Raw genomic sequence first — 23,306 nt, 5'->3', positions numbered from 1 at the left:
TCATTTTTATCAGAAAGGTGTTTGCGTGTTTCATTGGGAGAAAGCCACATCGAGTTATCTGTTATGTCCATCGAGGGGAATCGAATCCACGATTGTAGCGTTGCAAATCAGAAGACTTACAGCTGTCCCACAGAGGGGGAGGGACTATCAGAAAGGAATCTGGGAGTTGTTGGGGAGTATATCGTAAAAATGACTTTAGATTAAAATCTGTATTGTATTAATTATAGTAATTAAAGAGTATCAAATTCTTTGTTTATGTTTTAAAACATTTTGTTTGTGAAAATAATTATATCATATTTCATAAATCAAACAGCTCATTATGTTTAGATATAAAATGTAATTTATATGTCATAGCAAAGTTTCCAAAACAACTAATTAATTTCGAGCAAAAGATAAACTTATTGACTATTTTTATCCACTTTAAGCAATAATAGGCCCGGCATGGCCAAGCGTGTTAAGGCGTGCGACTCGCAATCTGAGGGTCGCGGGTTCGCATCCCCATCGCGCCAAACTTGCTCGCCTTTTCAGCCGTGGGGGCTTTATAATGTGATGGTCAATCCCTTTATTCGTTGGTAAAAGAGCAGCCCACGAGTTGGCGGTGGGTGGTGATAACTAGCTGCCTTCCCTCTAGTCTTACACTGCTAAATGAGGGACGGCTAGCACAGATAGCCCTCGAGTAGCTTTGTGCGAAATAAAAAAAAACCAAAAACAATTAAGCAATAATAAATTTTATGTGTAGAGAATAACATTCATTATTTGAATTAAGTTAACAATGACACCAATAATCTAATCACCCTTCTTTTTACTGACCCAATATACGATTCCTGAAAAATTATATGATACGTTATCTACTGAAAGTTCTTAGTCTTTCTACTCCACAAATAAAAATAAGCGTTACAACGTTACTGAAATGGGTCACCCGCTAGTACAGCGGTATGTCTCTGGATTTACAACGCTAAAATCAGGGGTTCGATTTTCCTCGGTGGGCTGAGCAGATAGCCCTTTGTGGCTTTGCTTTAAGAAAAACACACACACGCATTACTGAAATGGTCGCAGACAATCATGAAATATCAACAGTATGATTACAATTTATAAAGTTTTTGTCGGTGACGACAAAGATTCTTGTTTAATTCTTAATAACTGAAATATTCAAGGTGTCCCATAAGCCGGTTACAATAGGTTGAATGGCTGTAATATTTTATAGAATAGAATTTATTAAAAGACTATTGCAGTAGGCCGAATGTCTATACGTATTTATTGACTATAGAAGGTGTTTAAAATGTCAGCTTTCCAAATAACAATCTTGAAAACCACGAGTACTGAATACATTCAGTACAGGTCATATTTCCATGTTCTTCGATGTTCAATCATTATCTTAAAATACCTGCAAAGAAAAATGCTCTTAAATTTTCTCAATGCTATAATGGCAGTCAATTTTGTGACACTAATTTCTAAAATAACCTTTATTGTAAGACTTAATTTCTTTACGATAGATGTCGCACGTCTGCAACATTTTTTTATTCATGAATCACGTTATTTATACTGATGTATAATTATTTCAATCTATTTTATATGAAAACATTAAAAGGGAAAAAAAGAATAAAAGAAAAATATGGCATTTTCAGCGTAGTAACAGTATTACTCTGACAAAATAGACATTCAATACATCCTTATTTGAAAACTTTTCCATACGGGGCCAATGGCTTGTTTGTTTGTTTTTTGAATTCCGCGCAAAGTTACACGACGGCTTTCTGCGCTAGCCTTCCTAATTTAGCAGTGTAAGCCCCCACAACCAATGGGGAAAAAAAATAACTTCACGAAGCATATGCCGATTTGTATTGTTTCATCTCAGCTACATTTAACAAAATTTATATTTTTGGATGCTGTAGTACTAGTTACAACAATGTTATATTAATTACCTTGACCAATGCCATGGATGAAGAATTTAGAATAAACAATATTAGTTAGTAAAAATGTAAAGATATTGTTAATATTTTTAACATGTTTACATTAGAATTCTTAGTCGCCACTAATTTGAACCTTGATTTTTTTATGTTAATATCGTTAATACGTTATTGTTGAAAATAATGCTAACTTAAATAGGAGTGGCACAATTAATAACTGAAAATATTTTAAACGAAATAAATCTCTGAATGTTGAGTAACCACTTCCTATCGTTGTTACCAACTTTATAATTGTTCTCTGGTTTCACAATGATGAAAAAGCGTTAACTTCACACATTCATTTTTAAACTTGAAACTCGAAGTAATTTGGAAAATTTAAGCTACTGCTAACTTGAAAAATTTCGCAAACTCTTTCAGCTTATTACAATACCCTGGGAAGTTCACTGACGTATCTTTGTGAACGGAATAATTAAAGAAAAAATGTACTTCATGAAAATGGCATGAAGGCCTCTGATTAACTACGCGTATTTTATTCCATTACATATTTTAAATATATTTTCTTACTGCCCTTATGGGTTTAATCGTTATACGGTTTTCTAAAGTCAGGATACAACTCATTTCCGATAAGCAAACCAGTTCACTTATACGCATAAAATAAATTGTTTTGAAAACTAGGCGGTTTTTAATGCATAACGTTTTATGTGTTTGGAATCTGAACTAAAATATGCTTTTAAACAAGTTTTAAGCTGAATACTAACTTTAGTTACTTGATATTTTTATTTACCCCTAAAATTATATAATTATCAACAACTTTCCTTAAAGTTTATAATTCCTTGAAGTCATTCCATATATACACGTGTAAGTCGTAAGTGAATAGAAAAGCATTTATCTTCCTTTGACGGTCACAACATGGAGAAATGGATTGGAAGTCAATCTCATCTATCGAAATATTTTGTATTCAATTAGATAAAAATAAAACGTCCTTCGCAGTGATTTTTCATGAAACTGAGTGTACTATTTCCTAAAGTTTCTTTTTACCTATTCCGGATTGTTACCGAAGTATTTTCTTGGATTTGTGTTTTAATCGTAAACAATTTTGTCCGATCGTATATCAGCTTTTCCCCTATCTATCCAGAATACATACAAGAGTTTATTTCTTTATCGTCTATGAAAACATATTCACATTTACTACGTTTGAATATTGGTAATAACAAAAATAATTAAAAGATATAATAACAAAAATCATAAAGATTCATACAGAATATTGTGTAGAAAAAATATTTTTTAGCTTCAAAGAATGTTTGTTTATTCTATAATATTAAATTAGACCTTATAAGAATGTCAATGCGTTTCTTTCCTTTCAAACATTTAACTATGAAACAAAGACGATAACTAACGATAATATTCGTATACAGAAACTTTTGCTTATAGTTTCACATATAAGAGACTCTTATATACATTTTCTTGCATGAACAGACGTTGATAAGTTTGTTTTGCCAATTTCGCGCAAAGCCGTCCCTAAGTTAGCAGTGTAAGACCAGAAGGAAGGCAGCTAGTCATCACCACCCACCGCCAACTCTTGGGCTACTGTTTTACCAACATGTGGGATTGACTGTAACATAATAACGCCCCCACGGCTGAAAGGGCGAGCATGTTTGGTGCGACGGGGATTCGAATCCGCGACCTTCAGATTACGAGTCGAACGCCTTGACCACCTGGTCATGCCGGGCCGTTGATAAATGGAAAGAATGACAAAGTTATTATGTACCGTTATTTTATTTGAAGCGTATTAGCGAAACATTAAACCTTTCGACAAGGATTCATAAAAATATATATTCTGAAACTCTGAAATGTGCATTAAATATTGTTATACCTATTGAATAAAGCAACTATGAAATGTACAATAAATGTTGTTATACCTGTTGAACCAAGTAACTATGAAATGTACACTAGATGTTGTTATACCTGTTGAACCAAGTAACTATGAAATGTACACTAAATGTTGTTATACGTATTGAACCAAGTGACTTTGAAAGGTACACTAAATATTATTATACCTATTGAATGAAAGAACTCTGAAGTGTGTATTGAATATTTTCTTACTAATTTACCTGTTTGTTTGTTATACCATTTAAATCAAGCAACTCTGAAATTTGTATTAAATATTATTATACCAGTTTAACCTTACAGCTGAAAATTTAGTTTTAAATATTGGTACACCATTTAAATCAAGCAACTCTCAAATTTGTGTCAAATATTAATATACCAGTTGAACCTAGCAGCTGAGAAATTTAGTATTAAATATTGTAATACCATTTAAATCAAGCAACTGTGAAATTTATACGAAATATCATAGCAGTTGAGCTTAGCAATTCTAAAACTTCTATTAAATGTTAAATTCGTTGAACCACGTATTAATAAACATTTCTTACATTACATAAACAATTAAATGCTTCTCTGAAGAGACCACATGTTTGAAAAGTGTCACTTTTTCAAGTTATGTTTAGTCAAAATGTTACAATTTTCTAAGTTCGGTATAATTCTGTCGTGTAATGGTACGATGTACAACATCATACGGCGCGGCATGGTCAAGTGAATTAAGGCGTTCGACTTCCCGTCCCACCAAATATACTGGTCCTTACAACTGTGGGGACGTTATAATGTGACTGTCAATCCCACTATTCGTTGGTGAAAGAGTAGGCTAAGAGGTGGCGGTAGGTGGTGATGACTAGCTGCCTTCTCTTTAGTCTTACACTCCTAAATTAGATACGGCTAGCGCAGATAGTCCTTGAGTAGCTTTGCGCGAAATTAAAAAAAAATCATATTACTGTATAAAGCATCGATTTTTTCCTAACTTATTTTTTCTACTATATTGTTATATACAAAGTAACAATAAAGAAGAACAGCATTTGAGCCATAAAAATACAGCATTTACGTGAAAATTTAGTAGTTAATAATACGTGTAATATTACATCAGAGTAAGAGAGAAAATGTTTCAGCCAGAAAATGTATGACAACATTTTACGTAAAATCTTTTTCGTCATGTATGCTTGCCAAGGTGGCTTTTTTCGTGTTAGCAGATAAAGTATGGTTAAAATGTTATTACAAAGTTTTCTTATCGAAATTTGTAGTGGTTCAGTAAAGAAAAATGGGTTAAATCTATTGGATGTCTTATTGTGATATCATAAGCGTACAAAACAACCTTTCCTTCTTTGAAAATGAATAATTTTTTTCAGAAAACTTTATTGTAATAAATATATATATATATATATATTAATGACTGAAATAAAAACATAATAAATTGCTCACCTGATGAAACGTAAGGCAGATACTTTTCCACGTATGCGCCAAACGCTCAGCTGAATCAAATGATTTATTAGTTGTTAAGAGTTTACAAAACGTTGATTTGATTATGAAGTAATTTCTATGTTACAATAATCTCTGACGTTTTTGACTGAGCTGGTTTTCAGACGGGTATCGGAAAGGATATTGTGCTTTTCATAATCCTTAGGATGTAGAAGATCAGAATATTGTCTTATTACATTTCCTGAAATACGCTAGTAAATGATTGTGTTTTGTTTGAATTTCGAGCAAAGCTACTTGAGGGCTATCTGCGCTAGCTGCCCCTAATTTAGAGTGTAGGACCCACCGCCAACTCTTAGGCTACTCTTTTACCAAATAATAGTGGACTTAATTCTAACATTATAACGTCACCACGGTTGAAAGGACGAGCACGTTTGATGCGACGGGGATTCGAACCTGCCACCGTCATGCCGGGCTCTAGTGAAAGAGCTTTCTTTGATTATTTTACTCAACAGAATTGTTGTACAACTATTTTGGTTTTCAAAGTCTACTTTATACCAGTTTAATGACTCGGTAAGTTGCTTCAGTCACCTAAATATATAACTCATAACACCAAAATGGTTCTACTGATGCTTCAAGTTTTATTGCTTGAAGTGTCGTTCTGATTATATTGTTATTCAGTAAAAAACTGGTTATTTTATCTCAGCTACTGTAACGACACTGATGTATTTCGATGAAAAGTAATAAAACATAATGTGGTAAATGTATTTATTCTCATAAAAAATGAAAGCATAATATTAACTAGTTTTAAATAATCTAAAATGAATTTACTCCTCAATTAAAATATTCAAAATCTCTATCTGTATGATCGAAGTTTTGCCTTAGTAAATAGAATCTAGAAGCTCTCTGATTAAAATAGACAGTCTGATTTAAATAAAAGAATCTTAATTCTGTAAACGATGATGCACGATAGTGTGATTCATTTGATATTGTCTAGTAGGGAAATACACATATCATATTCATAACTTGCACGTAAGAGTAACACACTTGAGAAACGTTAATTCTAGTGCCACGTATATTTAGTACTTGTTTTGATAGGCACTGTATTGTTTTATTGAGAGAAAAGTTTATGAACATGTTCATTAAAACCACGGATTTTAGGATTTTTAAATCAGATAACTGCATAACAATTAAAATTGTTTGATTTGTACATGTACTGATTAGTAACTTTGTAAAATATTCCATATCAGGTGGGTGCTTGAGTTGTATAAATGAACAAAAGTAGTTATATGATGGTTAGAAAGTAATAATCTCCCAGTGACGTAGCGGGACGTCTGCGGACTTACAGCTCTAGAATCCGGGTTTCGATATTCGTGGTAGGAAGAACACAGATAATCCATCGTGTTTCTTTGTGTTTAATTTCAATAACCACAGAGGATTTAGTAAAACATACTACTTGTGGCATGTCCAAAGCGAGGATGAAGTTCTAAATTTTACCGTTATTTCTTAAGCTAACTACTGATCCGATTCATTCAACAGTGTTAAAAATTCGACTTTCTCAAGCCTGCCATGCGAAGGATTTTACACACCTTCCCTAATTTCGAGATTATAGAAAAGGCATCAAGGCAATAAAGCCCTTCTCCAACTCTTGAGCTGCTCTTGTCTCATCGAACGGTAGAAATTGACCGCCTTTCTTATCCAACACCCGTAATCCCAAAGTGAAAAGTGGGTTTTTGTAGCAACGGGCCGCACAAACTGTGAATCCCTAGATTCACAGTCCGGGATTGCTAACTGCTTTGATAGATCTGCAAAAATACAGTCTTGGCATGAAATATAAACTACTTTTGTAAAGTAGTTTTTCAAGAACATACGCCCTCGTTTCATGTATTTGAAGCACTAGTGATCCACAGAATTATTGTGAAGAAAGAGAGATTCACTGATCAGTGTCTTATATCTCACAGTTCGTAGGATAACGGGAAGGTGCAATTGGAAGGTGCTAAGGGTGTCATGCATACACACAATTCACACAAACAAATACCACAGTTGTTACCAGGGGCGCCACTACGATCTAATGTCTTATCAACTACAGTAACTGTTCAAAATATGTTTCTACAACGTACAATATTCATTGTATAGCTTTGGCATGGGACATTAGAGCAGCAACGGCCATCTCATTTGGTGTGGCGTCCGCTTTCTGGACAATTAGATCCTTCAGCTCTGGAATTTTCAAGACTGCCCTCAGTGCTCGCGTGACTTCTGCTATGCCCAACCTGGTAATGCTGGTATGGGTGATAACAGTTTTACCAAAATAAAGCAGAGAAATTCGGTGAAATTTTATTCAGTGAAATTGAAAATTAAAAGAAAAATGAAAGATAATCAGAAGTGGATATTGTTGAACTGATAAAGTATAGAGAAAGAGCTAATGGACAACATAAAGTACCATCTATTGAGCTTATTCTATTTAACTAAATAGTGAAATTTTAACGTCATTCTTATAGTGCACCTGGTCGGCATGGCCAGTTGGTTAAGTCACTCAACTTATAATCCAAGGGTCGTGGGTTCGAATCCTCGTCATACCAAACATGCTCGTCCTTTCAGCCGTGGGGACGTTATAAAGTTTCGACCAATCCCACTATTCTTTGGTAAAAGAGTAGCCCAAGAGTTGGCAGTGGATGGTTATGATTAGCTGCTTTCCCTCTAGTCCTACACTGCTCAATTAGGGGCTAGCGCAGATAACTCTTGTGTAGCTTTGCTCGAAATTCAAACCCAACCAAACCAAATAGCGCACCTACAGTTCCCAAACCGTGGTAAAAGTTACACCAACTGCTTAGGTTTAATGTCTAAAATTTAGTTTCTTACTTTTTGTAAGCATGTATAACATCAGTCAGTTTTACTTGTCTAAAGTATTTATTTTTTCATTTTATGTCAGTTAGTGATTTGAAATATCTAATAATGTTTACGTTCTGAATGTCATTGTGTATTGATTAAATACATTTAGGCCCAGCATATGCCTTTTATTTATATATTTGCGGTAAGGCAATTTTCATAATGAGAAACGTTTTTTGATATCCAAATTTACGATCTTCGGCGAGCTGAAAGACTAGTAAGGGTTATGCTATGTCCTGAGTGAATCAAATACGTGCTATTAAACTGGCATAGGGTTATGTTATGTCCTGAGTGAATCGAATACGTGCTGAAAGTCGCAGTGATCTCAAGAATCTAATGGCAGCGAATTAAAAGACACATTTTTTTTACATAATCGAGTCCATAACAAAAACTATGAGAAAACTTTCAAAAACAAAAGAAACGATGTAGTTCGCGTGAAATTCTTTAATACGCATCATGCCATCTTAAAAGAAGAATTGGTTGAAAATATCAGGTTAATTTTGAGCAAATTCAAAATAAGCACTCTTCACAACATAACTGAATCAAATCCACAAGGTGTCGCTACAAGAAAAGCCAGAAGACCAGAGGAAGAGAAATATGGACGCTTTTAGTCCGATAACGTTGTAATCCTTACAGTGCATCCTTACCAGTCTTTTATAGGTAGAATTGTGAAAAATGGCTGAAGAAGTGTGAACATCTTCAAAGAATTTTCGGTATACATTCGAGCATCAAAGAGATAAGGTTTGAATTGTTTTGAATTTCATGCAAAACTATAGAAAAGTTATTTACGGTAGCTGGCTCTTATTGAGCAATGAAAGTTTAGAGGGAAAGCAGCTAGTTATCACCATCACCATCCCAGAGTTGAATTTTCTTTTACCAACAAATAGTGGCATTTACTGTCATAATATAACGCCCCCCCCCTGGTTGAAAGGGTGAACACGTTGGTTGTGATGGGGATTCGAATCTGCAACCTTCAGATTGTGAGTCAATCGCCTTAACTATATGACCATGCCGGACCACTAAAGACATAAAAGTATATTTAGAACTTATATTATTTTTGTCTCTTTGTGTACAAGGTCCGAAATAGAACTAATGGCCCTTTGGAAAAGAGCACACATTTGTTTGTTTTACCTTACACACACACACACGAAAAGATCCTTACTATAGCTTTAATATCAGTTGGGTAACATTTATTATAGGAAAGATTACGAGGCACATTCATGTAACTCAACTAAAATAAAGTTGGTAAATAATTTGATGATTTTCATTACCTTTATTCCATGAAAAGTGTGGATTGATAAATGATGAGGACACTTGAAACACTGTATTGTTCATACGGATATTTCTTTTAGATATTCAGGTTGTTTTTAATATTTTAATATGTTCAGGTTGTTTTTAATGTTTTAACATGTTCAGGTTCTTTTTAATGTTTTAACATGTTTAGGTTCTTTTTAATGTTTTAACATGTCAGGCTGTTTTTAATGTTTCAACATGTTCAGGTTCTTTTTAATGTTTTAACATGCCAGGTTGTTTTTAATGTTTTAATATGTTCTGACATTTCGTACCTGTCTCCTTAAGCAGGAGAAATATATTTGAATCTGAAATCAACATGGCTTAGCTTGATGTAATATCAAGTGGTTATACAAAGTTATACAGAGGGTTATACAGTGGAGTAATACGTAATTCAAATGCACTGTTGTATCGTTCTTAGATACACAGCCTATGGTTCACAAGTTCTAACGTGTGTCGCGTTATATTATTAATTAATCTCCATAAAGCCACAATCCCGCAAATACAACCTTTCCAAGCAAACAATATAAGAAATACTGACAAACATCTGTTAACGTTACATTAAATTACGAGGTGGACCGCGTTCATTAATGTGTTGAACTTAAGTAAAATTAGATTGTGGCACTCGTTACAACACGAGACCCTCTTGAAAGTAATTTATCATAAATTCAGCAGAACCTTGCGTGCTGACGTGAATGAATTGCCATGTAAATTCTCACTCACGTAAATAAATTAACATATGATTCACATACAGAACGTATAGGTAACGAACGTATTGATAGGTAACCAAGTGTATGCATAGAGTCCTTGGTGAATTTTATATGAAAAACAAACAACCTAATAAGTAAAACTTGCATATAACCCAACTCTTTGTAAATATTTCAATTACAACTGAACAATCCTGTGTTCTAGTTTTGTATCGAATATGAGTTTATCATTAATTGTGATTGTCTCAACTAATGCCAGTTGTCAACATGTCGACTTTCTTTCTATTATGTATATTTTACTTTATTTTTATTTGTGACATTATTTTCAGCTTGGTTTGGTTCACAAGTAAATTATCATAAACGAGTCTTACATACCCATATATTATCCTTATAAATAATCATATAAAAATATTATATGTTAGGTTTGAAAACTTTAATAGACTGTGACTGTGTTTTGAAAGATAAAAAAAGAGACGGCGTTGCGTCTTCTATAGTGAGGTCTTCTTCAGGCATATCTCTCGCGTATGATAAGAATAAAAATAAATCATCCCATGACCCACTTTTATATTGCTATGAAAAATGAATATAGCATTAATGGATGTTAATCTATAATTAATTATTCAGTGTGATAAGATGAAAAAGAAACTGATATGATTCACTCGTGCTAGTACTAAAAACCAAAACTGATATATGTGTCACTTGTGGTAAGATAAAAAATGAAAGAATAAATATTCCGCAGCCTTTCCAGTATAATTTGTACAAAAGGCTGGATAGAGTAATTTCACTAAATAGACTAAAGTTTTATGTTAAGTTTGAATGTAAGGAGAATAGTTATAAGCTTACTCTATGGAACTATTTCTTCCTATGTATTAAGTAAGCCTTAAAACACTGTTTCAGTCGTTTCACCCGTTACACCAAACATGCTCGCCTTTTCAGCTGTGGGAGCGCTATAATGTTATGGTCAATCCAATGGTGGTGATGACTAGCCGCCTTCCCTCTAGTCTTACACTGCTAAATTAGGGACGGCTAGCGCAGATAGCCCTCATGTAGCTTTTAGCGAAATTCATAGTATAAAAATTCCCCCTTTAGTGAATTTATTTTTAAACTTTCTTGTCAACATTCTCAAGATAAAGCGGAAAATGGGTATGGCTTGGCGTGGCGGTTAGTGTGTTGATGCTATATACTCTGTGACTGGGCCAGCCACCAGGGTGTAAAGGTTCATGGCGTAAAAAATATCGAACGACCTCATCATTTGGGATTAAGGCGTTAAAGGGGGGGATGTGTAAAAATGTCTAGCATAGTCCATCGTAGTCAGTTTCAATAAACATGTGTAAAATAGCCATTACTATTGGTAAGTGGCTTATCACAAATAATAGTTCGATAATTATGCCGAAATATAATTAATTTCCAGTTCAACAACAGACAATAAATACGTATCTCAAATATCAGACTTTACTTAATCATCCCTACTGAGCAATGAAACTTAAATAAATCACTCCAATAAGCTATTGGAATTAAATTAATTATTTTAATAAGCAATTCTAAAACGAATTCAGGAACGTTTTAGTTTAAATTATGTAATGCTGGTGAACATACCCGCCCAAAGTAGAGCTGAACGCCGACCATTGTGTCATTCCCGCCATGTTGGGCGATCATCAGTTTCGTGGTTCGCCAATTAGAAGCGGACACAATTGCAGACATTTGTCACGAAATGATATAGATCACCCTTTTCTAGTGTTAGAAAATAACCAAAAATATAGAATAGGAACTGCTTCTTTGTCTTAACTTGAGATAAATTTAATATATACAGAAAGATAAGTTGCTCGTATCTTTAGTTTTCTTCGTGCTGTTAACATGCTTAAATTTTTTTTTATTCCAGGTATGTTACAGATTTAGTCTTATCCCACAAGTAACCACAGAATTAGGTTTAAACCGGTTTGATTTTTCAGCAATAGTAAAGGTAAGTTGTAAATTTCTCTTGCAATTATTTCGTATCTATTATTTTCCTTTTATTATGTGATGACGTATTTTGTGCTTTTGTCGATATGGCGCGAGAAAAACTTCTCAACAAACACTAGTCTCTGATTTCGGTTTTGGAATTTAGTATTCATTTCTGCGTATTTTCGTCTCGCTAATTATTATTGTTGTTTGTAATTAAGCTTAAAGCTACACAACGGGCTATCTGTGTTCGTGATACGGATATAGAAAACCGGCTTCTAGCGTTTGTAAGTCCGCAGAAATACCGCTGTGTCACTGGGGAGCAATCTCTGCTCGATGCGTATGAAGTTAAAGTTAAAATAAGAAGTCTATTGGCTGTATCCAAAAAAATTTCACTTATAACGATTAGCCTGACTTTCCTATATATATCTATCATTAGTTCTCACTCATTTCATGGTAGTATAGATCGATCGATTAGTTCAGCTTTGTAAGGTGATGAACAGTTCATTTCTCAGTAACGGTAATGGCTGAGCACAGGGGTGATGTTCACGTCCGAGACCAAATAACGTCCTTTTTTATTTTTCTAACAGTCGCCATGTTTAAGGAGAGGATTAAATGGTACAGGTGTTATTAATATTCTCTGTTTATTCAAGGTTTTGTTTTGTTAATAACTTGGTTTTTCTTTTTTCTTCATTAACGTTTATTCTTTGTTATTTGCTCCTTGGTGGCTCATCGGTAAATCAGTGAGTCTGTAACGCTAAAAATCGGGTTGTGATACTCGCGGTGGGCAGAGAACAGAAGTCTTACTGTGTAGGTTTGTATTTTATAACAAAGAAACGAACTATGTTACTTCTTTATTTTCCCTCAGTAAAAATTTCTATATGGTTTTGTGGATTGATTGAGACGAGGTATTGATATTACAAATGGTATAATTATTAGTCCGAATAATTATACTATTAGCAATAATTTTTTTATCATAAAGTTAAAAGAAACATAACGTTGAGTGAAATAACTACTGATTTATACATGCCTCACAAAAAACGTGATACAGTTACATTCAGCCATCATTGATCCACGATCAGTGTTTATTACAGTATCGGTTCTGCCATTCTGGTATTAGCCTTGAAATGTAAACGATCAGTGAGGTACAATAAACATAAAAACATCGTTGTTCATAGTTTTATGTAATTACCCCTCCTCCTGGTGATGCATTACTAACACCTAGAGCTTATAACGCTAAAAATTTTGTTTTGATAACCGCGGTGGGCAAAGTATAGATCGTTCCTTATATATCTGTGTTTAAAAACAAACGTTTTATGTAAAATACACGCTCACTCGTTTAGCTTCGTAAGTGTAGCAAATATACAATCGTGGTTATTAGCTAACGAATGTAATGTCTATTTGTTTCAAATGTTACACATATTATTCTGCAGTAACATTTTCGTTGTAAATCCTCTTATTATAATACATATCATGTTGGCCATATACATTTTTAAGCCTTTTCAAAACTTGTTTTATTGAAACTTACCCTACCCTAGTCATAAACCGCAATGAATGCATCAGTTACAAGCCAAACATGTATCATCTATGGATTGTTTTAGTTAATGGGGGGATCATTTTTTTAATTTGCTATTATAAAGTACTGGACCAAATTATAACCATGTGAGCAAATATGCGGCCTAATGCTAAAACTGTGGGTCTATAATGTACCCATGTGAGTGTACAGGTAGCCTAATGCTAAAACTGTGGGTTCATGAGATATCCATGTTAGTAAACAGGTGACCTAATTTAAAAAACATGGGTCCGTTATGTACCCATGATAGTAAACAGGTAGCCTAATGCCAAAACATTGGGCCCATTAAGTACTTATGTAGAAATAAATTATCCTTTAAGGTTGTACCTAAATATTAAAGGTAATTGTCATGCTACAACTGGCTGTAGATAGTGTAAGGCAGTGGGAGCTGAGACGTTGCGAGTTCAAGCACTCAACTGCTAACCCTTAACTGATTTACCATAGTTGCTAGTGGCTAGTGTGACATTTGCGCTTGGATCTTGTCTGATAGGTGGAATACTTCCAACAAGTTTGGTTGCTATGGCCACAGACATTTTCCGAGTTAATGGTGGCAAAGATCTAGTAATAGAAAACAAAATGTCGATTGTTTGTTTTAATTTTCAATGTTTTAGATTTGTATACATAAACTATGATGTGTACATAATGAGAAATTAAACAAATTATTAGTTTTGAAATTTCATTTGTTTTGTGAAATAATTTATATAAATTCTGATTTTCGGAACAATTTTTTTAAGTTGGTTTATATTCTAAATTTGAGTTGTGCGTCCGATTTTTTCAGCATCTTTGGCTAATTAGATCTCGAACGCATGCAAGAAACCATAAATTAATATGAAAAAAAACCCCAAAAAAACAAGCCAACATTTTTGCCACGTGATCTTCTTTGGTTTAGCTGAGATAATGGATTCAAAATTATTGTAAGTAATATATTTTTCATTGTACTGAATATAACTTTTTTTACTATGGAAAAATATTTTGAGGAAGCATATGAATAATCATCTTAAAGTGACAAATAATAGATGGCAGTACGTTCGTAGGTTATCAATATACTATTGAGGTATGAAAGTTATATTGCCTGACCTGCATAACGTTAGTTCAGGTTAGAGCATTCTTTCTTTATTCAGTCACACGTTTCAAATACCATTTTCAAAAAAAGTCCATTATTTCATGAGCCATGCAAGGTAAGTCTAGGATAAATTGTCCCTAAAAGTATAAGAAATGTTATGCCTTGTCTCACAATATACAGGTATTGAGAAATCAAATTGATGATGTTTGATCACGGCCTGCTACTGCAAAATCTATCACATCAGGCAGCAAAGATTCGTGCATAATAATTCTTTCTATTTTTTACTAAGATAAAACTCATAGCTATATATTCGTCACTGTTTAAAATCCATAAAGATTATTTAAATATACTTGAGAGTTATTCTTATGTCTAGTAAGACCATCAATTAACTACCATTTATCTACAGTTGTGTAAAAAGCTGGTAATACCACGCTTGTACGAGGCCGTGGGTGTTTGCTCTCACTTGCACCACGTTAAAATTCAGCATTTCCAACTTCCTCAAGAATTGTTTTTATGTTTTTCTTACTGCAGGTTCACTGCAATACATTTTCGATAACTATGCCAAAAAAACGAGACGTTTAATGATTTTTTTCAGAGATACATTCAAATGCTGAAGTCTCAATGGCTTAGGTGCTTCTAAAGATCTTGCACGGTTTTTCAAAGAGCTGTTCGAACCTGTGATGTTGGTTAGCTGTCTCTTGTATACTGATAAAAGATGATAATTCTGGTAGAACTGTAGTACCATCTCTTGTATACTGTGAAAACATAAATTATCAATTGCAAAGTATATGAATTTAACCTGTACGCTATTGGAAAAGTAAATAACCCATCTATATCTCTTTGACTACTCTCTAATTGTGCCATTGTGGTGTCAAGTAACTTACAGAATTTTCGAATCTGTTTAAAAATGTTACAATCCTCTTATTTCGAGTATTTTTTAAAATGTGAAGTGGAAAACCTACCTGTTTTGGTGTTGGTATTCTCATGACTTGAGTTACAATATCCTGAACTGGATTGAAACACCTTTTTATGACTTGTTTTAATGAAACTTACCCTATTTCAGTCATCAATCTCGGTAGATGCATCAGTGACAAACCAAACAATATCAATATATATAAACTGTTATGGACAAATCGTAAGTAAACTTTAGTGAGTGACGTTCACGCATTCAGATCAATCATGTGATTTCTCACTATCTGTATCAGGTACAGATTTTTTTGATGCGCACGCATGTCTGTAAATTCGTATATACGCGCGCATGTCACAAAATTCGTATATGAGCACCCAGGTGCTCATTTTGGTGGATGCACGCGCATGTCTGTAAATTCGTATATTCGTGTGCAGATACTGATTTTGGTAGATGTGCTCGCATGTCTATAAATTTGTATATGGGCACGCAGGTGCTCATTTTAAAAAATCGCGCGCAAATCAATAAATTCGTATATGCGCACGCAGGTGCTCATTTTGATATGTTTGCACGCTTGTCTGTAAATTCGTATATGCGCGCGCATGTCACTAAATTCGTATATGAGCACCCAGGTGCTCATTTTGGTAGATGCGCATGCATGTCTGTAAATTCGTATATGCGCGCGCATATCCATCAATTCGAATATGTGAGAACATGTCCCTAAATTCGCGCAGGTGCTCATTTTGGTAGATGCTCACGCGTGTCCATAAATTCGTACATGCACGTGCATGTTTATAAATTTGTATATGCGCACGCAAGTCTATAAATTTGTATATGCGCTAGCATATCACTAAATTCGTATATACGCGCAAATGTGCTCATTTTGGTAGATGCACGCGAGCATGTCCATAAATTCGTATGTGCGCGCGCATGTCCATAAATTCAAATATGAGAATGCATGTCTGTAAATTCGTATAGGGTAGGGCATGTCACTAAATTCGTATATGCGCGCTCAGGTGCTCATATTGGTAGATGCGAGCGTATGTATGTAAATTCGTATAGGGGAGCACATGTCCGTAAATTCGTATATGCGCGCACATGTCCGTAAATTCCTATATGCGCCCGCAGGTGCTCATTTTGATAGATGCACTTGCATGTCTGTAAATTCATATATGTGTGCGCAGGTGATCATTTTGCTAGATGCGCGCGCATGTCCGAAAATTCGTATATGCGCGCATGTCAGTAAATTCCTATATGTGTATGCAGGTGCTCATATTCGAAGATACTCGCGCAGGTGCTCATTTTGGGAGTTTCGCGCGCATATCTGTAAATTCGTGTATGTATTCGGATTTGCTCATTTTGGTAAATGCAAACGCGCATGTCCATAAATTCGTATATGCGAGCATATGTCACTAAATTCGTATATGCGAGTGGATGTGCTAATTTTGGTAGATGCGTGCGCATGTCCATAAATTCGTATATCTATATATTCGCATGTCTGTAAATTCGTATATGCGCGTGCATATCCTCATTTTGATAGATGCGAGCGCATGTCTATAAATTCGAATATGAGCACACAGGTGCTCATTTTGGTAGATGCGCGCGCATGTCACTAAATTCGTATATGCACGCGCAGGTGCTCATTTTGGTGGTTGCGTGAGCATGTCTGTAAATTTTTATATACTTGCACATCTCACTAAATTCATTTATGCGCACGCAGGTGTTCATTTTGGTAGATGCACGCGCACATTTCGATAAATTCGTATATGCGCGCACATATCCATGAATTCGTATATGAGCGTGCAGGTGCTCATTTTGGTAGGTACGCACGCATCTCACTAAATTCGTTTATGCGTACGCAGGTGTTCATTTCGGTAGATGCAACATTGTGTAAAGACTGTTCCGCCTTCAGACCATCTTTGATGTCTTTGACTAAGTATTGAGGATATTCAATCTCTATGTTTTGTTCTGTCATCTTCCATATCAGTGAGACTATAATCTTCTTTACGTATTCTCGGTTCAGCAAATAACTTTGATAGTGTTAGATTTGATGCATAAATTAAACAGCTTGACTGTTCTTTTTGTTAAAGTATTTGTATTTTTTTTTGCCGAAATATTCTTGTAATTTAAATCCAAGTCGTTGTTACTTGTATCTGAACTGGTCAGTCCTCTTTCCTTTATCTTGGTTGTAAACGGTGTTGTTCAGAATGCAAACTCCATTTTCTTTACTTCATTACTTACTTTATTTTATTATTTTGCTTTATTTTCTAAGACTATCTGTAGTTCCATTAATGTATTCTGTCATTAATTAATTCCAAAAATACTCCAGTGTACACATCCCAAGACTCATCACCTTCTCTTTATCGTTTCTTGATCATACATCTCCATCATGACAGATAATACATATTATACATGAAGTATCTTGCAAATAGGATCTTTACAAATGCCACTATAACCCTTAATTTTGTTGAACAGCACATCATTTCCAAGGTATGTAGCACGTTGATGCAAGTCGGTTTTGTAGATTTTGTTTAAATAAGCCTCAAATGGGACGTATCCCTTTCATCTCTGACTTTTTCATGTATGAAATAGACAGATTTATTAATCTATAAGTTTTAGAGACAATTTCTGTATTGTTTTTAAAAACATCTGTATCTTTTGTCTTCTCATTTTTATTCGTTCCATATCTCGTTGAAATATTTTCGTATTGGATAAGATTTTCTTCAACTGGGATGAAATTTTGGATCATTTGCAAGAAATTCTTTTGAGTTTATAACAAATCGAGAGAAGGTAATATCCTTTCAATTAATTGCTGCTTATTAAACACTGGAATATACTCTTCTTGGCTAATTCTGAAGCTAATTCATAGATCTAGGTTAACAATATATGCATTTAGAAAAGCCTACATCCAATTTCGCTCTTTTCATTGGCAATGAAAATTCTGTATCCATTATCTGTCAGATTAATAAAATGAACTCAGAAGAAAATCAGTTCTATATTATTAAAAACTTTCCCAAATACTACATAACATGTTAGATAAATAGAAGACAAGATTATCCTTATGCCAAAGCAAACTTTGACACAGGTTTGTATGGAAGAACCTGCATGCTGCTGGCCTGCACTGACTTTACTCAAAAGTTTAGTTTTCACAGGGGAATCCACAGTGATGCTGGTCTGCACTGACTTTACTCAACAGTTTAGTTTTCACAGGGGAATCCACAGTGATGCTGGTCTGGACTGACTTTACTCAACAGTTTAGTTTTCACAGGGGAATCCACAGTGATGCTGGTCTGCACTGACTTTACTCAACAGTTTAGTTTTCACAGGGGAATCCACAGTGATGCTGGTCTGCACTGACTTTACTCAACAGTTTAGTTTTCACAGGGGAATCCACAGTGATGCTGGTCTGGACTGACTTTACTCAACAGTTTAGTTTTCACAGGGGAATCCACAGTGATGCTGGCCTGCACCGACTTTACTCAACATTTGGCTGTCTGATGAAAAGTGTGCAGAAAATGTGGATAGTTATACACTTGTACTGTTCATCCATGTGGCATATTACAGGTCTTTCGTTTCTTCTTTACCTTTCCACGATCAAAGAACTTTAAATATGTAACTTAATCCAGTTGTTTTTGATAAATTGGAGCTGAAAGTATCTTAAAACAAGGGGCACCTTCAAGTTGGTGCCCTTCATTGACGTATAATTAATATTAATATAATAAACAATCCCCAAACGAGCCCAGATATTATTTCAATGTTAATTTGTTCAAAAAGGAATTAATTGTAAATCAAACGTCTTCATATGTTTGTGCAAATTTATGGACTTTTGCAACTCTTATTTTTGAAGAAGTCTATCAGTTATCTTTTGTTAGACTAGTAACTTACAAAACTGGGCATTTATATTATAATACTTTTAGGGATTATTAAGCCTATTTTTAAGAGCACTAAAGCAATGTTGGATCGATGGCTTTGTACACACGTTTATCGATAAATTTAAGTAGTTCAAATTGCTGAAGAAATTCGTGATTGTCATTGTGTCTTTGTTTGCGTTCAGCCAGAAATACACTTTAATATCCCCCGCTGGTACAGCGTTACGGATTTACAACACTAAAATCAGAGGCTCGATTTCCCTCAGTGGACTCAGTAGATAGCCCGATGTGGCTTTGCAATAAGAAAACACACACGCACACGTACTCTTTAATGTACTCTTTAATTTCATCTAAAGATACTAATTAAACAAAGTGGATCGTGTTTTTTTGGTTAAGTATGAAAGGATTGAAATCGCAAAATACTTAATAGTAAAGACAATATTTTTATAAAAGTAATGTAATTCATGTCATTGAACTGTTATAAATAAAATCAGGGTAATGTTTATGGATTTACAACGTTAAAATCCGGGATTCAGTTCTTCGCGGTAGACATAGCAAACAGCTGAATAAATAATCAAGTAAAAACAAAACACGTTTGTATGTGAGTTTTTCTTACGTTCAGCTAACATGTGTGTATCGTGTTCATAAGTAATTGATCGTCTTTATATGTGTGTGTATCTGATATACTGTCAGACTCTCGTAAAATTTATTATGGTCTATGAATGATAATTTATATAAGGTGCCTATTTCTACCCAACAGTGTGTACTATAGGTTTATAAACAAATGAATTTAATAAAAGCTATTGACATTTCATTAATAACTTTTCGTTATTTCTGGCACCGTAAATCTAAATAGGGTTTTCGTAAAAAAAAACAAAAAACGGTTTGTTTCTTTGTTTTAGCGCAAAGCTACACAATATGTTATCTATGCTTTGTTTATCACAGTAATCTAGCCCCAGAATTCAGCGTTTTAAAGTTCATACATGTACCGCTGACCCACTGAGGAACATCAAAAAGTAATCATACCATCTTCAAAGAATTAATGACGCTTAAAAGAAAGAAACTTGGTATAAGGGAGAATTTAGAAATATTGTACATTAGAGTGTATTCAAGCTTTTATTTTTTTCCAACATCACAAGATTTCATCAACAGAAGAAAGATATTTGTTTCTATCTATATATATTTTTTATTGTTCTTGTTGTTTTGAATTAAGTACAAAGCTACACAATGGGCTATCTGTGCTCTACCCACCACAGGTATCGAAACCCGGTTTTTAGCGTTGTAAGTCCACAGACGTACCGCTGAGCCACTGGGGGGCATATATTTATATTTTTATATATAGCTCCTTAACGTTAACTCTATATAAACAAAGAAACAGAAATTATACAAATTACCACAGCATTTTCGAAATTATTATATCTAACGAGAACGCTATTCTTTGTCCACCACTCATTATCCTACCTAATGAACTGCAAACGTGGCTTTTGTAGCTTGCCCACCTATTATAGTTATTGTACATTCTGTATGTTCTAAAAATTACTTCAGTTAACAGGTCTGGCATGGCCAGGTGGTAACGACACATTGCCTCTAGTCTGAGAGTTGCGGGTTCGAATCCTTGTCATACCAAATATACTCACCTTTTCAGCCGTGAGGGCGTTATAATGTAACGGCCAGTCCCACTATTTGTTGGTAAAAAAGTAGCCTCAGAGTTAGCTGTGAGTGGTGATGACTAGCTGCCTTCCCTCTAGTCTTACACTGCTAAATTAGGGACGGCTAGCACAGATAGCCCTCGATTAGCTTTGTGCGAAATTAAAAAAACAAACAAACAGACTTTAGTTAAGATGTTAAAAAGATATTTATTAATTAGCATGTGAAATGTCTGTTATAATCGTGTATGCACAATAAGAGATATATATATATCAGTGTATGTGTGTGTGTTCAATGTCTTAAAGGCTTTTCTTATTTATACTTTGTAATGCCAAAGACTGTCTGTGAGGTAACTTACGCAGTCCGTCAGTGGTACTATACCAAGGTTTGATTTGTTTCTCGCTACTGTTCGAACAATTTATATAGACTTACATCTATTATTATCTTTCTTAATTGATTCCGCGGGTCCTGCGGTGGGACAGCGATAAGCTTCGGACTTACAATGTTAAAATCCAGGATTTGATTCCTTGCTGTTGACAGAATGTTCATGTATTGCTTTGTGTTAAAACAACTTTCTAATTAAATCATAGAATTTTTCTGTTTCTCTTTGTTAATTAATATAATGATTATTTTGTATTGGAAAAAATTAAATTTGAAAAAAACGTATGAGCTAAAACAACTTTATAAATATTAATTCGGACTGCTAGTTCATTACATGTATTTGGGCCTAGCTGAACTCATCTAGGTTAACTGACCTTATAAAAATTGCTTGGAATACTGCCAAATATATGTATAAATACAAAGTCACTAAATTTTGATTGGATACAAGCTAATAGTCCAAAGTTCTCTAAATAAGATGTCAAATGCTATTATGAGTATTAGTCATTTCTTCATTTTAATTGGTAGTAACTAATTTATATGGAATTTATCTAATACTACGCAGTTGTTTTCACTTTATTAAAAGTTATTTGAGCTTAAATACTATATTAATTTTCTTTCATTCAGAAGCTATTAATAGATGTTATTTCAATTAGAACTGGAGTTTAAGACAAAGTAGCATTATTAATTAAAATAATTTTTGGCACGTTAGCAAGAATTACAGGTGAAACGGTTTAGCCTTATGGTAGAGATCTGTACTTAACATCTGCCAAAACAGGCTAAAATCTAGGTGAAACCATGAAATATCCCTCGCACTCTAATCTCTAAATTCTTTAGTGAGGCTGGTGGGTAACTGATTGTTACTAACTACTGTCTTTCATTTGGTTAGTAGTTCAAATTTAGGGACGAAAGAAGGTAGTTTTAGTAGCTTTGCCATAAACACAAAATGCAAAAAACACAAATAATGAAGACAAGTAAACACTGAACCAGCCATCCACCCCTTTCCAGAAAGTGAAGTGTAATGAAATTCAAAATTGAAAGAAAAATCATAAATTCATTTCTAGCTCATATTGTGAAGGTTATGAGTCTTACATATTGAAAATATGTAGAAAATCTAATAATTTTCCTTTGCATTAATAAATCGTTTTGTCTAAGCTTTGCACTTTTGTGAGCACTGGATTAAGAACTTGTATGCGAAATTTTAAAGTAAACGTTTTCCATAAATAAAAATACAATAAACTTTCAATATCAACTGTCCATTTTAAAACTGATATCAAATTATTATTTTAGCTTTATTTCTGTTTAGCAAAGACAACAACAACAAAACAGTTGTAGACTCATTGCGTATCCTAAACATGACCTATGTTGTCAGCCATTTATAAGTGGAACTTTTCATGTTGTTACTATTTCAACTCTTATTTGTTGCTAGAATATGAGAACATCTGTACCAAATCGCTTAACTCATCATTAATCCTCTGAAAGCGCTGAGTATATATATGTTTTTATAGCGTCATAGTGTGCTCATCACCTGCATGACATTTGTCAGATTTTTTTTTGTGTTGATAAGCGATTTTATGTATCACTCTTTCATAACGTAATATTCACTTCTTAATCAAACAATTCAATCATTGCTTAAATTATTGTTTTTTCCATAAATGAATAAATCGTTGATGAACGTCAGCAAATATGTAATCAGTTTGTAAACGCCTTATACGACCCCAAATTTATCAAAACTCTTCATAGACATATCTTAATTTTTCGGGGTAAACGAAGACAAAAGACTGAACTGCATATGAGCCTACGAGACAATTTAGTCTTTCACCATATATATCTCTCAGCAG

The 23,306-nt window shown here is 34.1% G+C and overlaps 1 protein-coding gene across 1 annotated transcript in view; it reads left to right on the top strand.

Annotated features, from left to right (window-relative positions):
- LOC143246289 (putative G-protein coupled receptor CG31760) overlaps nucleotides 1-23,306 on the top strand; it is a 121,686-nt gene that overhangs the window by 33,947 nt on the left and 64,433 nt on the right. The window contains exon 2 of the mRNA XM_076492758.1: nucleotides 11,970-12,050. The gene's annotated coding sequence lies outside the window, so the exon portion shown is untranslated. The remainder of the gene's footprint in view (nucleotides 1-11,969; nucleotides 12,051-23,306) is intronic.

This window comes from Tachypleus tridentatus, chromosome 3, assembly GCF_004210375.1.
Source record: "Tachypleus tridentatus isolate NWPU-2018 chromosome 3, ASM421037v1, whole genome shotgun sequence".
NCBI classification, from domain to species: Eukaryota; Metazoa; Arthropoda; class Merostomata; order Xiphosura; family Limulidae; genus Tachypleus; species Tachypleus tridentatus.
The sequence above is the reverse complement of the archived record's forward strand: the minus strand, read 5'-3'. Positions and strand labels throughout refer to the sequence as shown.